At 36.5% G+C, this 20,330-nt stretch overlaps 1 protein-coding gene across 15 annotated transcripts in view; it reads right to left on the bottom strand.

The window, feature by feature from the left end:
• PPP1R12A (protein phosphatase 1 regulatory subunit 12A) overlaps positions 1 to 20,330 on the bottom strand; it is a 171,629-nt gene that overhangs the window by 126,850 nt on the left and 24,449 nt on the right. The gene's annotated exons all lie outside the window — the stretch shown is intronic.

The following is a 20,330-nucleotide window of genomic DNA, read 5'->3' on the forward strand; positions in this document are numbered from 1 at the left end:
CCCAGGACCAGGGATCTGTCTGCTGTGCCACTCAGCGACGCTACAGCAGAGTCAGAGTGAAAGGAGAGAGAAAATATAGTACATGGTAGTGGAGAAATAAGAAAGGAGGGAGCTGCGATCAGCAATGGCAACGTTGGAAAAATATGGAAGTAACTTTTGTGATGGACTTATCATAAAAGAATGTGATCCACTCACGACAGAGTTGATGGTGTTGGAACAAAGACTGAAACACATTTTTTGTTATTATTATTTGGGGGAGGGTGCAGGGCAAGTGGGGCTGGGTGGCCTGCCTGGGGCCACATAGCAGGGTGATCATTGGGTGTCTGGAGCCGGATTCGCACCCGGGTGCTCCTGGCTCAAGGGCCAATACTCTGTCTGCCACCCAGCCACCCCTACTATTATTACTATTTTATTTTATGTCTTTTTTTTTCTTCTTTTTGGTTTTTGCAGGGCAGTGGGGATCGGGTGGCTTGCATGTCATATGGCTGGGTGATTATTGGGTTTATGAGGCTGGATATGGACTCGGGTGCTTGTGGCTCCAGGGCTGGTGCTTCAACCATTGCACCACCTGGCCATACCTACAATTATTACTATTATTTTTTTTAACTTTAATTTTTTTCTCCCCCCTTTACTTTTTTGCCCAAGCAAGTCTATCTATATTCATGGGGGGAGGGGTATTTTACTTGTAAACAAGTATATTTTATTAATGTAAAGAAAAACATTTGTACAAAATGAGAATAAAAAATAAATTTAAAAAAAAGCACATTAAGGTAAACTTACTAAAAGGCCCCATGCAGTCATTTTGGAAGAGAGTGGAGGGGGTAGGTTAGAACAGTTCCTCGCGGAACATTCATTGAGAAGGATGCTCACTGCATTCCTCTGGAATTCTCCATCACTCCCTCCCTGGTACCTTGTTCCCTGATCTATGGCTTTTTCAGCTTCTTTTTATGGGTTGTCTTCTCCACTAGCATGGAAGCCCCTGGAAGGCAGGGTCAATTCTTCTGTTTTGTGTTGGAACAGAGCTTGGATCAGTGCCTGAAACAGTAGGTACTCCAATATTTGACAAAATAAAAAAGACATTTTATTTCTCTGAAAGTCTCTTTCATCATTTCCTATGATGATGCTGTGACATTCCATTATGTTCATAGATCACAATGTTCCCCCACAGCCAAACTAATCAGTAGTCCTCTATAATGCACAGTGGCTAGTTTCTTTTTTTAACCCCATTCTCCCTCAAATCAGAAAGTCCATTTTGTTTGCAACCTTTCTCTTCCAAAATCTGGAATTGCTCTCTCTTTCTAGGCAAGATTTTTGAGGTATATCTGAATCTATTATAATTCTTAATCTTCTAGTATCTACTTATCTGGCCTAATTCCTGAATCAAAGCTTTGTTCAGGGGCCAAGTTTTTTCCTGTGTGTGTCTTGGGGCGGGGGGGTATTAGCCCAACTGGGACACCTCAAGGCCTTCCCACTCTGAGGTTTAGCGTGCTGCTCTTTGAGATCCTCTGTGACTGCAGAGCTCACAGCCCACACTGGCTGTCCTGCTCTGAGGCCACCAGACCCACCCTGGGAACAACTGCTCCCTTTAGCCTCCAAATCCAGAATGGATTTCTAGCTCGAGGCTCTCCTAGGGAGTCCCTCCACTCTTGGGTCTCCAGATACAGTCCTGCAGACCACAAATATCTGGACCACCTCTGCTAATGCTGGAAGCTGCTTTTTGCATGTCAGCCCTCTTTCCAATGGTCCATAAGCTTCTGGTTTAAGTTTTTATGGATTTCTAGGGTATAGGAAGTCACCTGCTCTACTTTCTCATTAGATATATTAATCATTATTTGGGTTAATATGATTTTTCAGTTTTGGTTGGAGTACGTAGTGAAAACTGGGCTCCCTGTCTTCTTTCAAGGAAAGAAGGATGAGCTAGTATAATCACAAACACTGTTTGTCCAAATAGTTTATTACTTTTAAAACTAGAAAGATCTCAGTTTAATACCCTCTCCCAGTGCTATAGAGATGATTACTTTAAATATTTCATTATGTTAAATACCAGCATTTTCATTAATATTAAAGTATTTCAAAGTTTTGAATCTTAAAAATGACATATACCACATTTCCCACACCACTCAAACTTCAGTAAGGTGCTTAAATCCAGATGTTTAAAGACTAGACATAATTATATAATGAGGGTTAAAATTTAACTGATCAGGAGGCAGCTAGGTTGCACAGTGGATAAAGCACTGGCCCTGGAGTCAGAAGTACCTGAGTTCAAATCAGGTCTCAGACACTTAATAATTACTTAGTGTGTGGCCTTGGGCAAGCTACTTAACCCCATTTGCCTTGCAAAAACCTAAAAAAAAATTAACTGATCAGAAATTTGTGCAATATACCAAATATTAGCTAATTAATTTATTCCTGAAAATCTTATCTAAAGACTAGCTGTTAAAATCCTAGAAATATAAAATTCAAGACTTCATAACTAGGTTCTACAGATCCCAAATAGGTCCACGTCTACATGATATATGTCATGATATGAGAGAAATTCCTGTCTGTGTGTGTGTGTGTGTGTGTGTGTGTGTGGTGTGTGTGTGTGTACTGGTGAAATTATGTATTTCGTTCAATTATGCAAGTAGGCAAACATTCTGAGAACAGGCTTTCACCATACTATCAAAGGGGTTCAGGACATAAAACAGCTTAAGAAGCCCAGATTCAATTCAACTCTCATTTTATACACAAGGAAAATGAGGTCACATTATATTTTAAGCTCTTTACCTAGTGACCCAGAACAATTAGAGGTAGAGTGGAAACTGGAGGCCCAATGTACTTTCAAGTAAACTGTCTTCAACTGGGGGGGGGGGGATGAGTCACATTTTATTCATTAGTATTGGAGTCAATTTCTACTTGAAACATTTTCAATTCTCATATAAATGAAAAGAATATTTTTTCCTCTCAAAATTCCCTTTGGAAGATCAAGGAGTAGTTTACCTGTCAGATCTATGGAAAGAGAAGCAGTTTATGACTAAGGAAGAGATGGAGAGCATCACTAAAACAAATTAGATGATTTTGATTACATTAAATTAAAAAGCTTTTGCAGACAAAACCACTGTAACCAAGATCAAAAGAAATATAGTAAACTGGAAACAACATTTTTTTTAAAGGTTTTTGCAAGGCAAATGGGGTTAAGTAGCTTACCCAAGGCCACACAGCTAGGTAATTACTAAGTGTCTGAGACTGCATTTGAACCCAGGTACTCCTGACTCCAGGGCCGGTGCTTTATCCACTACGCCACCTAGCCACCCTGGAAACAATCTTTACAACTAGTATTTCTGACAAAGGACTCATTTCTAAAATAGACAGAGAACTGAGACAAATTTTTTTAAAAAAGCCATTTCTCCAACTGGCAAATGGTCAAAGGATATGCAAAGGCAATTTACTGATGAGGAGATCAAAGCAATTCATAGTCATGAAAAATTGCTCTAAATTGTTACTTATTAGAGAAATGCAAATTAAAGCATCTCTGAGGTACCACCTCACACCTCTCAGACTGGCCAATATGACCAAAAAGGACAATGATCATTGGGGGTTTTTTTTGCAAGGCAAATGGGGTTAAGTGGCTTGCCACGGCCACACAGCTAGGTAATTATTAAGTGTCTGAGACCAGATTTGAACCCAAGTACTCCTGATTCCAAGGTTGGTTCTTTATCCACTACGCCACCTAGCAGCCCCAGAAAATGATCATTGTTGAAAGTGTTATGGGAAATCTGGGACACTAATACATTGTTGGTGGAGCTGTGAACTCATCTAACCTTTCTGGACAGAAATTTGGAACTACGCCCAGAGGGCAACAAAAATGTGCATACCCTTTGACCCAGCAATACCACTACTGGGTCTATACCCTGAAGAGATGATGAAAAAGGGTAAAAACATCACTTGTACAAAAATATTCATAGCAGCCCTCTTTGTGGTGGCAAAAAAATTGGAAATCAAGTAAATGTCCTTCAATTGGGGAATGGCTTAGCAAACTGTGGTATATGCATGTCATGGAACACTACTGTTCTATTAGAAACCAGGAGGGACAGAAATTCAGGGAAGCCTGGAGGGATTTGCATGAGCTGATGCTGACTGAGATGAGCAGAACCAGAAAAACACTGTACACCCTAACTGCAACATGGGGCAGTGATCAACCTTGATGGACTTGCTTGTTCCACCAGTGCAACAATCAGGGACAATTTGGGGCTGTCTGCAATAGAGAATGCCATCTGTATCCAGAGAAAGAACAGTGGGGTTTTAACAAAGGCCAAGGACTATTACCTTTAATTTAGGAAAAAAAAACCTGATATCTTATTATCTGATCTTGCTATCTCTCTTTTACTTTATGTTTCTTCCTTAAGGATATGATTTCTCTCTCACCACATTCAATTTGGATCAATGGATACCATGGAAACAATGTAAAGACTGGCAAATTGCCTTCTGTGGGGGGTGGGAGGAGAGATTAAGGGAAAAATTATAAAACTCAACATAAATAAAATCTTAAAAAAAATTCTCCTTCCCCAAATATGAAAAACTAATACAGACAGTAGTAAATAGATCTCTTACAAGTTTCCTTTGCATACTTTCCAAAAAAAAAAAACTACCCAAATAGAAAGCCAACAAAATAGAAAAGATGAGGTCCCTCAAGGCAAAATTTTAATTATGATAAACTTAACAAGTCCTCACATTGGAATTTTTAACTTCAGTCAAACTAGTTTAAATACCAATTACTTAGAACAGAATGCTTATTTAATAGACCCGATTTTCTAGCATATAACATCATGGCAAACATAACAACTTCTTGAATGATTTTTGTTTGTTGGGAGTGGAAGAGATGCAGAAGTCCAGGTATTGGAGATTTTTCCCAAGCAAAATGTCAAGGATATCAGCATTCCCCCCAGACCATCAGGCTTACACAGAGATAGTCATTCACAACTCATGTCATGCATACAATTCATTACCAAATCTTGCTTTTATCATTTTCACATAGTTCCTTTTTCCTTCTTCTCACACACCCATTGTACTAGTTTAGAAACTTGGCACCTCTTGTCTGGTTTATTTCAAAAGTCACTAAATAGATTCCTCCATACCACATATAAGCTGCAAAAGTAATTTTCCCAAAACATCAACCTGACCAAGTTGTGCTCTCATCCTTCTCAACAAGTTTTAGTAGTTCCCTCCTACTTTCAAACCCAAATATAGGATCTCTATTTGGCACATGGAGCTCTTCACAGTTTGGCCCCTTCCCACCCTTCCATAGTTCTTACATCTTGCTCCCCCCCCCACCACTCCATGCCCAGTCACATAGGTTTATTGAAGGTACTTCATTCACACTGTTCTCCACACCTGGAAGGCTGACTCTGCTTCTGAGTTTCCTTAGCTTCCTTCAAACCCCCCAAATTATTCAGCACTTAACAAAGAGACTGACACAAAGAAACTATCTAAAAATGCTTTTTGGAGTTTTGATTAATATGATACAGAATTATTTTGCAAAAAAATCATTTTTAATTCACCTTCTTGTTCAAGATATTACAACTGTTTTTTTTAACAACTGTCATTAATAAAAGTAATGGCTGCAATTATTTATATGATACTTTAAGATTTACAAAGTGCTTTCCAAATAGTATCTCATTTTATCTTACCTCCAATGATGTTTGGACTATTTCTATCTTCCATTTATCAGATGAGCAAATTAAATGTAGATAAAGGTTGAATGACTTACAGTCAGATAGTTAGGAAGTATCTGCAGTAGAATTTGAACTTATGTCTTCTTCACTACAACTCAGCACTCTATATACCATGCCATTCCTTTTCCTATTGTATCTAAACTCAGCCTTACTACATAAATGATCTTTACTGCTACCCACTCCCCCATCCCTCACAGTCCCATTCTCAACACTGGTCACCCTTTCTTGAGTCTAATATATGTAGGCCTTCTAGTAGGGTATATTATTAGTGAATGCCCCTGATCTTCAATTTTTTTCATTGGTTAAATGAAGTCTGAGGACATATCTAAATCAAAATTGGTAATTTATTTTAAAATTTTCAAGCCTTGGATCATAAACGCTCTGATCATAAAATTTATCTTTTCATGTTCATTTATTAAAATTCTTCCTAAAACATGACTTGCATTGTATTACCATTTTGCAAGGCCTGAATCAGAACCTACATAAATCTGTGGAACTTTATCAACTATATCATACCAATGAAATCTTTCTGAATTCTACTGTGGTTTGTCAGTAACCTGAACTAATTTAACATCTATGATTCAAGTTCTTCATTTATAAAATTAGAAGTGGTCTACATGATATGAAGAGGTTTCCAACTAAAATTCTGATTTAATACCACACAGCTGCTATTATTTAATCACTATTAGTTCACATTAGTTCTTCCTTCTCATTTTGTACTTCTTTATCTTCTACATCACACTGTAAGGCAAATTTTTTGGGGGTGACTATCAAATACTCTAAATCCAAAACTGTAAGAAGGCTTGATTTATGCAAGTTTCCCCAAAATCCTTACTTCTGAATTCCAAATTTCTAGAATGATGTACATTTTTTGTTTTTTGTTTTGCTTTCTGATAGTGTGTTGGATAAAGCAAGTTTCTTTTGAATTGGTTTTCTATCATATATTTTTTTTATCACCAGAATTCAGCAACATGACTTACAAAGTACAGGATCCAAGATGGCAGAGTAGAAGGAAAAAGTACCAAGTTCCACCTCCTCCTAACCCCCACTAATCCAATTCTTTCAAACAGATCTAGAAAATGCTCCAGCTCAAAATCTGGTTGAAAATTAAATCAAAGGGGCAGCTAGGTGGTGCAGTGGATAGAGCCCGGCCCTGGAGTCAGAAGTACGTGAGTTCAAATTTGACCTCAGACACGTAATAATCACCTAGCTGTGTGGCCTTGGGCAAGCCACTTTAACCCCATTTGCCTTGCAAAAACCTAAAAAAAAAAAATTGAATCAAAAGTGGCAGTGAATCATTTTTTCAGCCCAGGTCAGTAAAGGAGGACAGGCACATTTGTAGATATTGAGCAGAGCACTCAAATCTAAGGAGGGGACACACACACAAGGGTAAGAGGCAGTCCTAGACCTGTCAAATAGCAGCTTTGTCTATCACTATATAGTTCAAGGTCACTGGAGAATGGAGGACATACCTATGCTTAAAGATGGCAGTGCAGGAGAAAAAGAACAAGTTCAGAAGAAAGCAAAGGTATAGTGTGGACCTACAAGAGTAGACCAGGGTTGTATAGTCCTGGACCAAGGTCCAGCATCTAGTCCAGCTTTCAAGGCATAATCAGAGCAGGAATTCAAATCACCAAAAGGGAGCCTACAATGTGATCATTCTGAACAGAGCTTTTCCATTTGGTTGACAGAGGCCAAATATAGCAGCACTCTGTTTTTGCTCAGTCGCTCAGATTATGAACTTGCAGAGCTCAGATCAGGGGGCAGGAATCACCTTGCCCTGGATCAAACCACTCTGGAAATGCTGAAGGATTGTGAACCACCAACCTGTCTCTGAGAATAAGACAAAACTCATTTCTTCAATAATCAGCAACAGAATAAAAACTAGACCTTCCCTCCAGAAATACAAAGCCAGGCTCTAACATCAATTCTTAAATCAGAAATCAGGCTGGAAGACTGAAGAAATAAATACTTCTCATAATAAAAAAGCTATGAGTGACAGGGACATTCAAGAACCCCCCCCCCCAAAAAAAAATGACTGCAAAAAACAAGCAAGGTCTCAAAGAAAAATATAGATTGGGTAAAAATTCACCTAGAATTACTGGAAGATGAAGTTTAAAAAGTGTTTAAATAAGATAAGATCTTTAGAAGAGGAAAAACTGGAAAAGTAATGAGAGCTATGGAAGAACTGGAAAGAGAACAATGTGCCAAGAGATATAAAACCTTGCACAAGCAATAAACTTGATAATCAGAATAAACCAAATGAAAGTCAATGACTCAATGAGACAACAAGGAATTAAAACAAAGTTAAAAACAGTAAGTAAAAGAAATATAATAGGCATCTCATAGCAAAAACAACTGACTTAGAAAACAGATTCAGGAGAATAATTTAAGAATAGATAATCCTTGGAATCAAAATCAAAACCTTCAGTTCAAAGAAAAAATTACCACACAAGCAATCAAAATGATAGATTCAAGTACAAGAATCACTGACAATTTAGCAGTCATCTATTCAACAATGTTAGTGATTATTGGATAAAAACTTAGATAATATAATTATAAAATCTGCTGATAATTAAAAGCTAGAAGATTTAGCTGATATGTGGAAGATGAAATCAAGAAACAAAAATAAAAAGAGATACCAATGATATAATATTAGTTCTTTTCTCTCTCTTTACTTGACATTGCTCTCTCTGGGTTCAAATGAGATAATATTAATGAAGCACTTGGGACAGTAACTGATACCAATACCAGTGGCCTTTAGGAACAAGTGCTTGTTCCCTTCCCTTTCTTCCTCACCCCCCTCCTACCTACTAGATCATTCTTCCTTGTTCTGGTTAACTATAATGCTTTCCCATACCCTATCCCCTCAAGATAGGTGTTCTCCAGGGTTCTCTCTAGTTGGCAGCAACATTTCCCAAGCATGGACTCACAAAGAATCAGACACAACTGAACACAATACTCTTTCTAATTACCCAGATTCACAACCCTGAACATCCATCATTTTTTCCTCTCCTTCATCCTGGCAAATCTTGTTTCTACTTCCACAACATATCAGGTTATCAATTCATATACTACTCTTAAATTAATTCAAGACCTTATTGCCTTTCCTCTCTACAGCAATAGACTACTCCTGCCTGTACTTTGAGCTACTAGTCTCCTCTCTCCCCAATCTGTCATCTAGACCAATTACCAAAATAATTTTCCTATAACACAGATACCACTTTTAGTGGCACTTCTAAGATAAAAATACAAACTATCCTGTTCTATGTACTTTACATTCCAGCCAAATCTACTATTTGTTGTCCTTGAACTTGGTATTTTAGCTTCCATCTCTAAATCTTTGCACAAGTTATCCATGAAGCCTACCTCCCTTCCTCTGACTCTTAGAACTACTAGCTCCTTTCAAGGATAAATTCATGTGACACCTTCTCTGGATATCCCAGGTATTTTTCTCTGCCTCTCTTCTTTCCCCCCTTTCTTCCCCATATCCAATATACATACAGTTATCTCTTTATAGGTTATAACCCCTCAACAGATTATAAGGTTCTTAAGAGAAAAGACTTTCTTTCTGTCTCTGTTACCTAGGACTGACTTAGCAGACAGCTCTGAACAAAAAAAAGATTCCTGGATTGATTAAATTAGATTGAAAATGATTCAGAGTACAGAAAACAAAACCAAAGGAACAGATAAAAATGACAACATAAATGACAATGCTAAAACTCAATATCAGGTTAAATACAATGGGCAATGTTAGTATTATACTATGCAACTTAAAGAACACATTCTTCTTTTCTATTAACAAGTGATAAACTCTAAAAAGCAGCAAGTAACTATTTCATCTTTTACAATGACATTAACACTCAGGGAATGGGGAAAGTGAGGCAAAGATAGGGAAAGTATAAAAGTTACATGAGTATTTTGTTTGCAAGAGTCCATTATGTCAAAACAAAATGTAGTGGTAAGATGTCTTAAAAAAAGGAAAGTAAATGAAGAGTATTTAAAGAACAATGAATAAAAGAACAGCATAATGCTAAACCTCCAAATAATGTGAAGATGGTAATGACAGATGAAGATCAACCAAAAAAAATGGTTTGCTACAAAAACTGGGAGCAAGAGGAAAATCAAAGAAGGGAACAGAACTACAGAGACTCCAACCTACTTTGTTCTACAGAACTGTTAAGAGTAATCTCTCTGGTCACTAATTCCAAGAGTGAGACCTGAACTCGATAATCTTAATATCTTTAGATGAAACTGAAGGTAAAGAACAGATACACCAAATCAAATAGATTAGTCAAAAAAAAAGCTGTTTAGGTAGTGCTACATCTCATTAAAGACTTATTTTATCTTGCAGCAAATTAACATTTCCCTAGTCTTTGTGTCACCAATGTCTGGCACATAGTAGGCACTTGATGCAGGTTTATAGACTGACAGTCTTGACCAAAAGCAAGCTATAACAATAAGTGGCATTGGGCAATCATGTTATTTCAAAGAGGAATTCCAAAACAATGGAAGATGAAAACATTGCTTTTGTTCCCCCATCCTCATGATCTAGATAACAGCCACTACTGACCTGCATCAGTCCCCAAGATCTGAAATCTGATTAGTATGAGTACACACTCACCCCCCCAAAAGCCACCTCATGGCATTTCCATAAGCCTATAGATGGTCTTCACATAGAGCCGACCTAGTGAATAAGCTCTCTTCTCTGCTCTAAGGGGAAGCATAATTGAAAAAACAAAAGATGGAGCAACAAGTACTGTGATCTCTGTACATGCTCAAAACTGTGCCATTGTTACAGCTGTTTTACCAAGCCTGGGAACATTAAAATCCACTTGTTCTATCACTCAGTGGAAAAAAAGAAAAGATACAACCACATAGATGACTTCAGATTTCAATTCAATCTCCAACACCAGTTCCTCCAATTTCAGTTTTATAATTACAAAGAACATATGCTTTTTATAGAGGAAGACAAACAAGTGAAAGGTCAATACAATAAACAAACCATTTTTATTTATTTTAATGTAATGTGATATTGTAAAATAGTCTAACCAAATGATGCCATGTAAATGTTTTGGGCTAGGGTACCCCTAAAAAACACCCTAATTATTAAGTATTTTAGCTGAAATTTAATAAATTGGTTTTAGAGACCACTGTAATGATTCTTGATCATTAGAGCAGACCATTACCTAGGTGATCCTAAAATTAAGCCTTGGAAATTTTCACATCAGTTAAGCTCACTTTACCTTTATCTTATCAACAGGGTTCAACATAAATATCAAATGATTACATTTACAAATCAAGACAAAGAAGGAAGTTTCCAATACTGTGGATTCGGAAGCAAAATAGCATTTGGGCCACTATAGTTGTTGGCTTTTTGTTTTGTTATGATATTATAGTTTGGCTATTATAGTTGTTGGTTTTTTTGTTTTGTTTTCATAAGGATGGATTGGGGATGAAGGAATAGTCAAATTAAAGAAGTAAGAAAGGTTCCTCTTGGAGCATGCATCCAAGCAGAACTAAAAATCACAGAACTCAGATGGCAAGTAATGTTAGAGTTTTGAGGGAAATATTGGGTTACTATTACAATTTCTTTTAAATTTCATCAATCTGAAACTTTTAAGGACTTTTGTGTCACATCAGATTGTAGTTCATTCTGTAAACACCTCCAACTATTTAGCTATGTTTTATTTTTCACTACCAAACTTGGGGGAGAAAATGAATACATGCAAACTAAATATTTCCCAAGCTTCAGATGCAACAATGGCCCAATTCAACAAATGCTAGATCTTCATACTTTCACCCTTAAGGCTGTTCAATGTTTTGTCATTCCTTCTCTTTCTCTACTCTATGCCTTAGAAATCTTATTCACTCCCATAGTTTCAATGGTCACATTTTTATCACAGATGACTTATTAACTATCTCCAGATGGTCAGGTCTTTGAACTTCAGGTTAACACCTCCAAATTACCTAAAGACCATCCCTGACTGAATGTAGTCAATATATTACACTCAATATATTCAAAACTAAGCTTATCTTTTTTTTCTCCCAAAGTCTGCTACTTTTTAATAGATCACTGTGATTGTCAATAGCCTCACCATTCACTCAAGTTCTATATTTGAAAATGTTATTTTCCCTCTCCTTACTTATCCAATCAGATTCCAAATTCTGTCAATTTTACATCTATTATCTCCTCTTTCCCCAACTCTAGATGCTACTGACACTAATATCCATCAGAGTTTGAACTAATCCCACATTTTCTGATTGGTCCATCTTGTCAACAAGTCACTTTGCCTTCTATGTGAAAAGTCTCTCTCTGTTGTTCAGTCATTTAATGTTGTGCTCAATTCTGTGTGATTTCATTTGGGGTTTTCTTGACAAAGAAAATGGAGTATGGGGCGGCTAGGTGGCATAGTGGATAAAGCACCAGCCCTGGAGTCAGGAGTACCTGGGTTCAAATCTGGTCTCAGACACTTAATAATTACCTAGCTGTGTGGCCTTGGGCAAGCCACTTAACCCCATTTGCCTTGCAAAAAGAAAAAAGAAAAAAGAAAATGGAGTAGTTTGATATTTCCTACTGAAGCTCATTTTACAGAGGAGAAAACTGAAGCTAACAGAATTAAGTGGGTGCCCAGAGTCACAATTACTAAATGTCTGAGGCCAGATCTGAACTCAAGAAGGTGAGTCTTGTTGACTCTAAGCTGGGCATTCTATCCAATGCACCATCAAGCTCCTTTTTTTCCTCTGAAGCTTGACAAAAATCAAATTCCTTTTGCCTGACCAACAACAATATGACACTATTCTACCGTCCAGGCTTCTCTCATATTACTCCTTTCTTCTTCATCTACCACTGGGGCAAAATAGAGAATTCTTGTCTCCTGAACAGATCTCTCTGCTTTCCTTTCAACCAAGAGACACTGCTCACATACAGATTATAAGGCCTGTAATAGCCTACACCACTCTTTGCCTACTGAATCCCCAATTTAGAGATTTAAAGGCATATGAGATTGGGAATTAGATAGGACTGGAACTGTGCTTTCATTGGTAAGGGAATTCCAGGATAAGGAAATTTCTCTCTACCAATGCAAGTAAAAAACTTTTTAATAACTTTACTCTTAGATGCACCTGTCTTTCCACTCCCAAATGGTATACCACAAACCTCACAGAATCAAAAGCAAGACCTTTCATTCTGGAGAGCTCTGAGAAGTGGGACTTGAATTCAGATCTTTCTTATTTTGAGGTCAGTTCTCTACCTTCCTCACAACAGTATTTCCATCACCATCTTTGTCTGCATATATGTTTATAATAAACATATGTATAGCTAAGAAATATATTTTTAAAATATTCTTCAAATGTACACAAATGAAGATTCAAACCATATCACTGACAAAAATTACAGGGTATTCTTTGAAAATATCCAAGCATGTCAAATATTAATTATTTGTCTTATATTCACATAATAGGGCTTTCAACCATATTTTCCTTGTAAGCTACTTGCAATGATCCCCAGATAATTAACATCAAACAATAAAACAAAGAGATGTGTTTTCAAAATTATTTGCAATGCTCCAATAATATCAAGTACATACCCTGAGTAGAAGTATTTCTTACAGATGATCTTTCAGATGAGTTTAAATATGACACATTTCTAATTGTATCAAGCTCTGATCAATGAGAAGCATCTCAAGTGAGATTCAAAATCACTGAAAAGTTTATTAGCAACAAAAATTTACTTTAAAGTTTGAGAAAATACTTAAAATATATTTAATTCACATATCAATACAAAGACATACTACAGGTATTAATTCCATTTTACAGATGAGGAAATGGAGGTGTAAGAGATAAAATGATATGCTTGTGGTCATTTAACCATAAGTTTGACATAGAAAAGAAATACTAAATGAATGAAAAGTATCTATTGCTCAAGCTATGACAATTGGTTAAAGAAACCATTAAGGTGGTCAACAGCATAGATCACCGATACTGTATATCATATGAACAACAAATTAAATCCACATCTAGAATCAGACTAGATTTGGGAAAATAGACAGTACTTTGAATGACTATAAGTTTCTTCCTGAAACTAAAGTCTCTCTTTAAACACACACAAATATGCTTCTCTGATGATGCTCTAAGGCTTTGAATCATGATTAACATATTTTTCATAGAATCAAAATTGCAGGTGAATCAAATAGCATGCAGAAGTGCTTGGTACTGTAAGGCACAAATGATAAACTAGGAGCTAAAAGTGGGGAAAAATATAAAAGACATGTTGCAAGAAACATGTAATATTGCGGTATAAACTTCTAAGGACTGAATTACAGTGCAAATGTAATTCTTCACAATGTCAGAGGAAGCTCCCTAGTTCATCATAGAGGATATGCATGCATTGTAATTTGCATCCTTGTCAGGCTGATGAGATTTTAAATTTACTGAAAGACATTTCAAGAGCACTCAAATAAATACATAATTTAAGAAACACTATGCTGACAGAATATAACATTCTCAATTTTACAGGATCTACACACACACACACACACACACACACACACACACACACACACGAGTAGACTTGCATTCCATTCTAAAAGGCAGTATGCCACATTAAAGTAAAAGCAAGTCATGAGGGAGAAAGGAAAAAATGGATTCAAGTATCCCTGAGCAAGTTACTTAACTTGTCAGTGCCCTGGACAATATGAATGAAGTAAATATATGAATGCAGTAAATTTAAGAGCATTTAGTTGCTCATTCCAATTTTCTTCACTGGATGCTCCCAATAGCAAAGAAAGCACAGGCAGATCTAGACCCCCCCCCCCCAAATTATAATAATTTCCAATTTAGGAGAATGTAATCTGTCAGTCAATAAGCATTTATGCAGTACCTACTTGGTGTCTGGCACATGAACAAGAGTCAGAAAATTTAAACTTTAATATCAGATATGGTATACAATAGTACAGATTATGAATTTATGAGATAAAAAGAAAGAACTACAGCTCAATTTCCAACTTCCAAATGACCTTTGCTTGTTACCCAGACACATTATCTCAGACAACATAATATCCTACATTATTACTTTGCTGCATGTTCTAGTATTTCCTTTATAGTTTCTTCAACTGATCCTCACTTACTATGATATCAAATCCCTTCTATCCTATATATCAATATCCTTCTAAAATAAGATACCCAGAACTATACACCACAGATAGCATGATCAGGCTACAGAAAAGCAGGACTACCATCTCTCTTGATTTCTATACTATGTTTTTAACGAAACCTAAAAGTAAAGGGTTAATTCATCAATGTCATATATCCAGAAGAAGCCATACAAATCAACAAGAAATGGGTCTAGTCATGGAAAAGAAGTTAGCCAAAGGACTGGCATTTGGGAAGCTAAAGTATATTGTGGACAATCTAAGCTATTCTAACACAAAACTCTTCATTTTTAAAGAACCTAAATTCTTTTATATGATTGTAAAGCACAGAAAATCATTAGGTCCACACTAAGCTTCAAGTTGCAGGTGTGGTAAAAGGCAACAGATAGAACATTCAGTAGATAAATGCTAGTTATACTATAAATGCCCTGAAGAAATAAAAAGACCAAAAAAGGAAGTAAACTAGTCATATAGAATGGAGAACAGATGAATTTGAGTGCTGAACTGGAATCCAAGGAATGTCATTTGTTCATTCATTCATTTATTTAGAAACTAGGAATTCACCCAGGCTAGAAGTACAATGACGATTCTCAGACTATTCTTCATGGTATGGAAGCTGCCAGATCAGCCATCCTTAGGCAGCATTGTGGTACCCTGCTCCCTGGGGCTCAGTAGTGGTACCAGACCTAAGTGTAGACACTCAATCAGCTTTAGCCTTATTATAGCTCAATCTGCTTTCACAGTAGAAGGGATAACAAATACGAATTTCTACACAGCAACACAGAATGCTAAAGGTTGATGGCAAGGTCTTCATCATGTAAGGTAGCGTCTATATAGAAGATCATTAAGAATCAATGGCAACAATCACAAAGGATAAAAAGACATGATTGGTTGTCTGTACTACTTGAAGAAAATTCATTTGAAGTACTGGAGATCTAGTTTTAATACTTTAGAGCTATACCATACTAGTAACTCATATCAAGAGTGCAGTATCCTAGAATTCCTAGGTCTATCTCACATAAACTGCTAAAAGCTCCAGCTCCTTCATCTACTATTTGTACATTTGAGATATGAATCTATGTACACAAAAAACATATTTATTAACCCAAGTACAGGGTTTTACCTTAAGCTCCATTCTACTTTTGTTTTATTTAATCCACAATTTCAGCCTTTGGGGACTTTCTTTGGAGCTCTATTTCTGCCTCTTAAATGTATTAACTATACTTTCTAGTTTCATTTTATATCTAAATCTTATGTAAACATGGGGCTGCTAGGCAGTGCAGTAAATAGAGCACTAGCCTTGGATTCAGGAGGATAGGAGTTTGAATTCTGTCTCAGTCACTTGTCACTTACTAGCTGTGTGACCTTGGACAAGTGACTTAATCCTGACTGTCCCACTTCCAGGGTCATCTCCAGTCATCCTGATTCATATTTGGCCAAAGGACCCAGATGGCTCCGGATGATAAAGTGAGGTTGGTGACCTAGCACAGCCTTCCCTCATTCAAATACAATTCACATGCTTCTCATGGCATCAACTCCTTGATGACACGGTCTCCTTCAAAAATGAAGGACAAACATCATAGTAACATGGCATCTATACCCTCTACAAATAAAATTTAAAACAGACAGAACTAAGCTCGAATGTAGAATTCAGTTTTGCAGTAAAGACTGCCAAGACTCAGCTCAGAATAAAAGGAGATATTTCTTCCATAATCAGGAAGAGCTGATTGTACTTCAGACTGAATAGGAATGGTATACTGTGAAGATATTTCTTTATTTTGCTGCCTTTTCCTACATCTCACTTGTATGTAGAGGATTCAAAACAGAATTTATCATTCAATTCTATATCAGCTACCTAATTCTTTCTTCATGGAAGCTTATTTTATTTATCTAAGAAATAAATGCATCAATAAATTTTTATGTTGATACTTAAATTTATCTTTATTAAAATTAATTAATTCTTTCTTTATGGAGCAAGAAAAAATGTCTAAAAAGCTTCTTCATTTCTTAAATTGCTACTTAAACTTAATTTAAACTAGTCTTTGTACTTTTCCTATCTCCCCACCCCCCCATCTGTTCTTTCCTGTCACTTTGCCCTTCAATTCCTTGAATTCAACATTCTCTTAGTTGGTCAAACCTGTTTTGACTTTATTTTCCTCCCTATCCAATTCTGATTCTAAGGCCACTCAGTTCAATAATCCCTTCTCCACACTTGAATCTCCTGCAATCTACCACTCCTTGACCGTATCCTATATTTGCCCTGTTAAGACATTATTCCTAACCTACCTGCTCTGCTGTTACCAAACATTTATGAAAGAAATAATAAAATTGTATTGCCCAACTATGCCATCTAACCTCACCTGGATGCTCACTGTAGACCAATCATCACTCCTGCTGATTGTCACATTCCCCACCAGGATTACTCCCTCTATCAGAAAGAAAATACATTGAGTAGCCAAAGTTCCATCTGTGTCATTATCTTTGTAGTCCCCAGCACTTGGTACAGTTTTCTTTTATAAATCTTCATTCACTTGATTTACAGCATAATGTACTGATCGAGTGAATAGTAGGAGAAAAGCAGCCTGAAGAAACAAAGGGAGGTATTTATATTTCCCTTGAAGAAAAAATTACATAATCAACCAAAATATCAAATTAGGTATTTTATCTGCTAGCCCTCCAGTCTCTCAAACCCTACAAAATAGAAATTATGTGTCAAAAATAAAAACAACTTCAATTATCTCTATGGTCTAGGATACCCACAATCCAGAAGGTAAAACTCTGCAAAAGCTCATGAAATGACATTGATGTCACTCAGCATTTTTTCCTCACTTTTCACATGGCAACAAGATGGCAGCAAGGCTTCTGAAGTAACAGATCCAAGGATATGACAATGACAATAGGTTTATAAAATTCAACTCCACATGCTAATCCTCCTTTCCCAAATCCTGAAGACTCTGCTATGGTAGTCTGCACAAGTCATGTAGTCATGGCCCTTCAGGAACAAAAGGTGGCCAGGAATTACAACCCTGTAGTACAAGGACTGTAAAGGTCTGAAGTAGTAGGGAACAACATTTCACTAAATTTTGGGGAAAGAGCAGAGCTTCTAGCTAAGGTCAATTTAGACCACCCCAAAGTCACTTGGAACAGACAGCTAGGCTGGTGGACTATGAATTGCCTATTAGATGGCAGGTGAGAAACTCTGAGATCAAGCTCTCAGAAAACCACAAGAAGAAACAAAAGCACAGAGTGAATCTGGGAAGACAGGGTATAAAAAACTAAAATTACCAAAGATCTTAGGAAGAAGAAAACTCAAAGACCCTGAACTGCATAAGCAGATAAATCAACAGAGAAAATATTAATAACATAAAGAAATAACCTCTAAATTTAGTAAACAAGAAAAAATGAATTTGCATTGTGAGGCAGTACAGAGAAACAGTACTGTATAGAAGAGTTTGAACTTAATATAAAATGAACTTATATATAGGTGAGATTTGGCTTTACATTCCATCTCAGATACCTATTAGCTGTGTGACAATTTAAAGAAGCTATACACCTCAGCTTTATGTATAAAATACTCAAGTATCTACACGGAGCTTCAGAGATCAATTGAGAATACATGTGTATGTACATATATCACTTCACAATACACTATATTTATAAGTCAGCTAATTACTATTAGCCAATCCTTCCATTCTCCTTATAAAGATTGTTGCTTTGACCTTCATTTTTCAAAGATAGGAATTTACAATTACAAAAAGGTGAATTTTAATTTGCCTCTTAAAATATCAATTTAGAACTGTTTCAAAATTTCATTTTGTAGAAAATGCCTCTACAATCCTATGACTCATTAATGCTGGTCATTTTGGTTCACAACTACAAAGGAAACCAAAAATATCAATTACAATATGCACCAAAAGTTGAATCCACCCACAGTGACCTACAAAGGTTACAGTATTAGCCAGTTATTTTCTGTGATATAACACAGATGGAAAGCTGAGTTTATCACAGCTATGTTTGCAAAGTCTTTGTTAGTGGTCTAAAATGCAACTGAACATTTTATAATTAATAATCCATCATTTTAAAACAGAAGAGACTAACAGTTAAAAGAAGACAGGATCCAGAGTCACAAGATTGGAGTATGACTCTGCTACTTACTACCACTTTAACTTTTGGCAACCTCTTTGTACTTCAGCTTTTTCATCTTTAACACAAGGAGGTAGGAGACTACATGACCTCTATCGTCCTTTTCATCTCTATATCTAAGCTCCTTTTATGACTTCCCTTTTTTATTTAGAAGAAAAGATTATACCCTAAATTAGATATAAAGATGTTATGATGAAAAAGTGCTACTGATTCTTTACATTTTGGGAGGACAAGGGGGGAGGGCACATTTCAATTTAGTCAAATTAAAACTCAGCAAATTAGGGAAAAATCAGAATTTTTCCATGGTAGCAGATTCAAATATACTATGTATAGCATAACAGATTTTAAGTGAAAGGGTATGTAGAGGTAATTTAGTCAATTCTCTCATGATATGGAAGAAGATATTAAGGCTCTAAAAAGATAAAGACTTTGCCTAAGATCGATTTCCACAGGTGGTAAGGAGAAAAGTCAAGGGAAAAAATATGCTCTTTCCATTGTATCACTATTTTTACACATTCTCCAGTTATCTATTTATGGGCTCCATGAATTCTGTTAGGGTGGTCATTCAATCACCTGGTTCTCTACCAATCCTCACTAAACACAATTCTCATGGATTGTCCTGTCTATACCTTAATTCTGTCTAACCTGCAGGCACTACGTGGTTTCACAGACAGTGCTCAGAGAAAACAATGTGCCAATTAATAAAAATGACTAACATTTACATTACTTACTAATGTAAATTATGTGCCAGGAATTTTACAATTATTATCTCACTTAATTCTCACAAGAATCCTGCCACATGATTCCTATGTAACAGATGAGGAAACTGAGGCATACAGAGGTGGACTGTAATCTGCTTAAGATCCCACAGTTAGTAAATGTCTGAGGCTAGATTTGAACTCTTATCTTTCGGACTCTCCTGATCCATCATTCTATTCACTGCATCACCTAGCTGCCCACAATTGTTTCAGACCCCAGGCTGATGATCATAAAATTGGTTAAAATCTCTAAAAATCTGACTTTCGGGGGGGGGGGGGTGTACAGCTAGGTGGTGCAGTGAATAGAACACTGGTCCTAGAGTTAAGAGGACCTGAGTTCAAATCCAGCCTCAGACACTTAATAATTACTTAGCTGTGTGACCTTCGGCAAGTCACTTAATCCTATTGTCTTACAAAAACCAAAAAAAATTGACTTTCTTAGAAAGTAATAATATAGAAATACATGATATTCATATGATTACTAAAGGTCTGCGATTGGAAATTATAAGAAGCAGCAAAGATAAAGAGCATATGCTGAGACAAAAAGTCTAATGTGAGAGCAAGAA

This window comes from Macrotis lagotis, chromosome 2 (genome assembly GCF_037893015.1).
Source record: "Macrotis lagotis isolate mMagLag1 chromosome 2, bilby.v1.9.chrom.fasta, whole genome shotgun sequence".
In the NCBI taxonomy this organism is placed as follows: domain Eukaryota; kingdom Metazoa; phylum Chordata; class Mammalia; order Peramelemorphia; family Peramelidae; genus Macrotis; species Macrotis lagotis.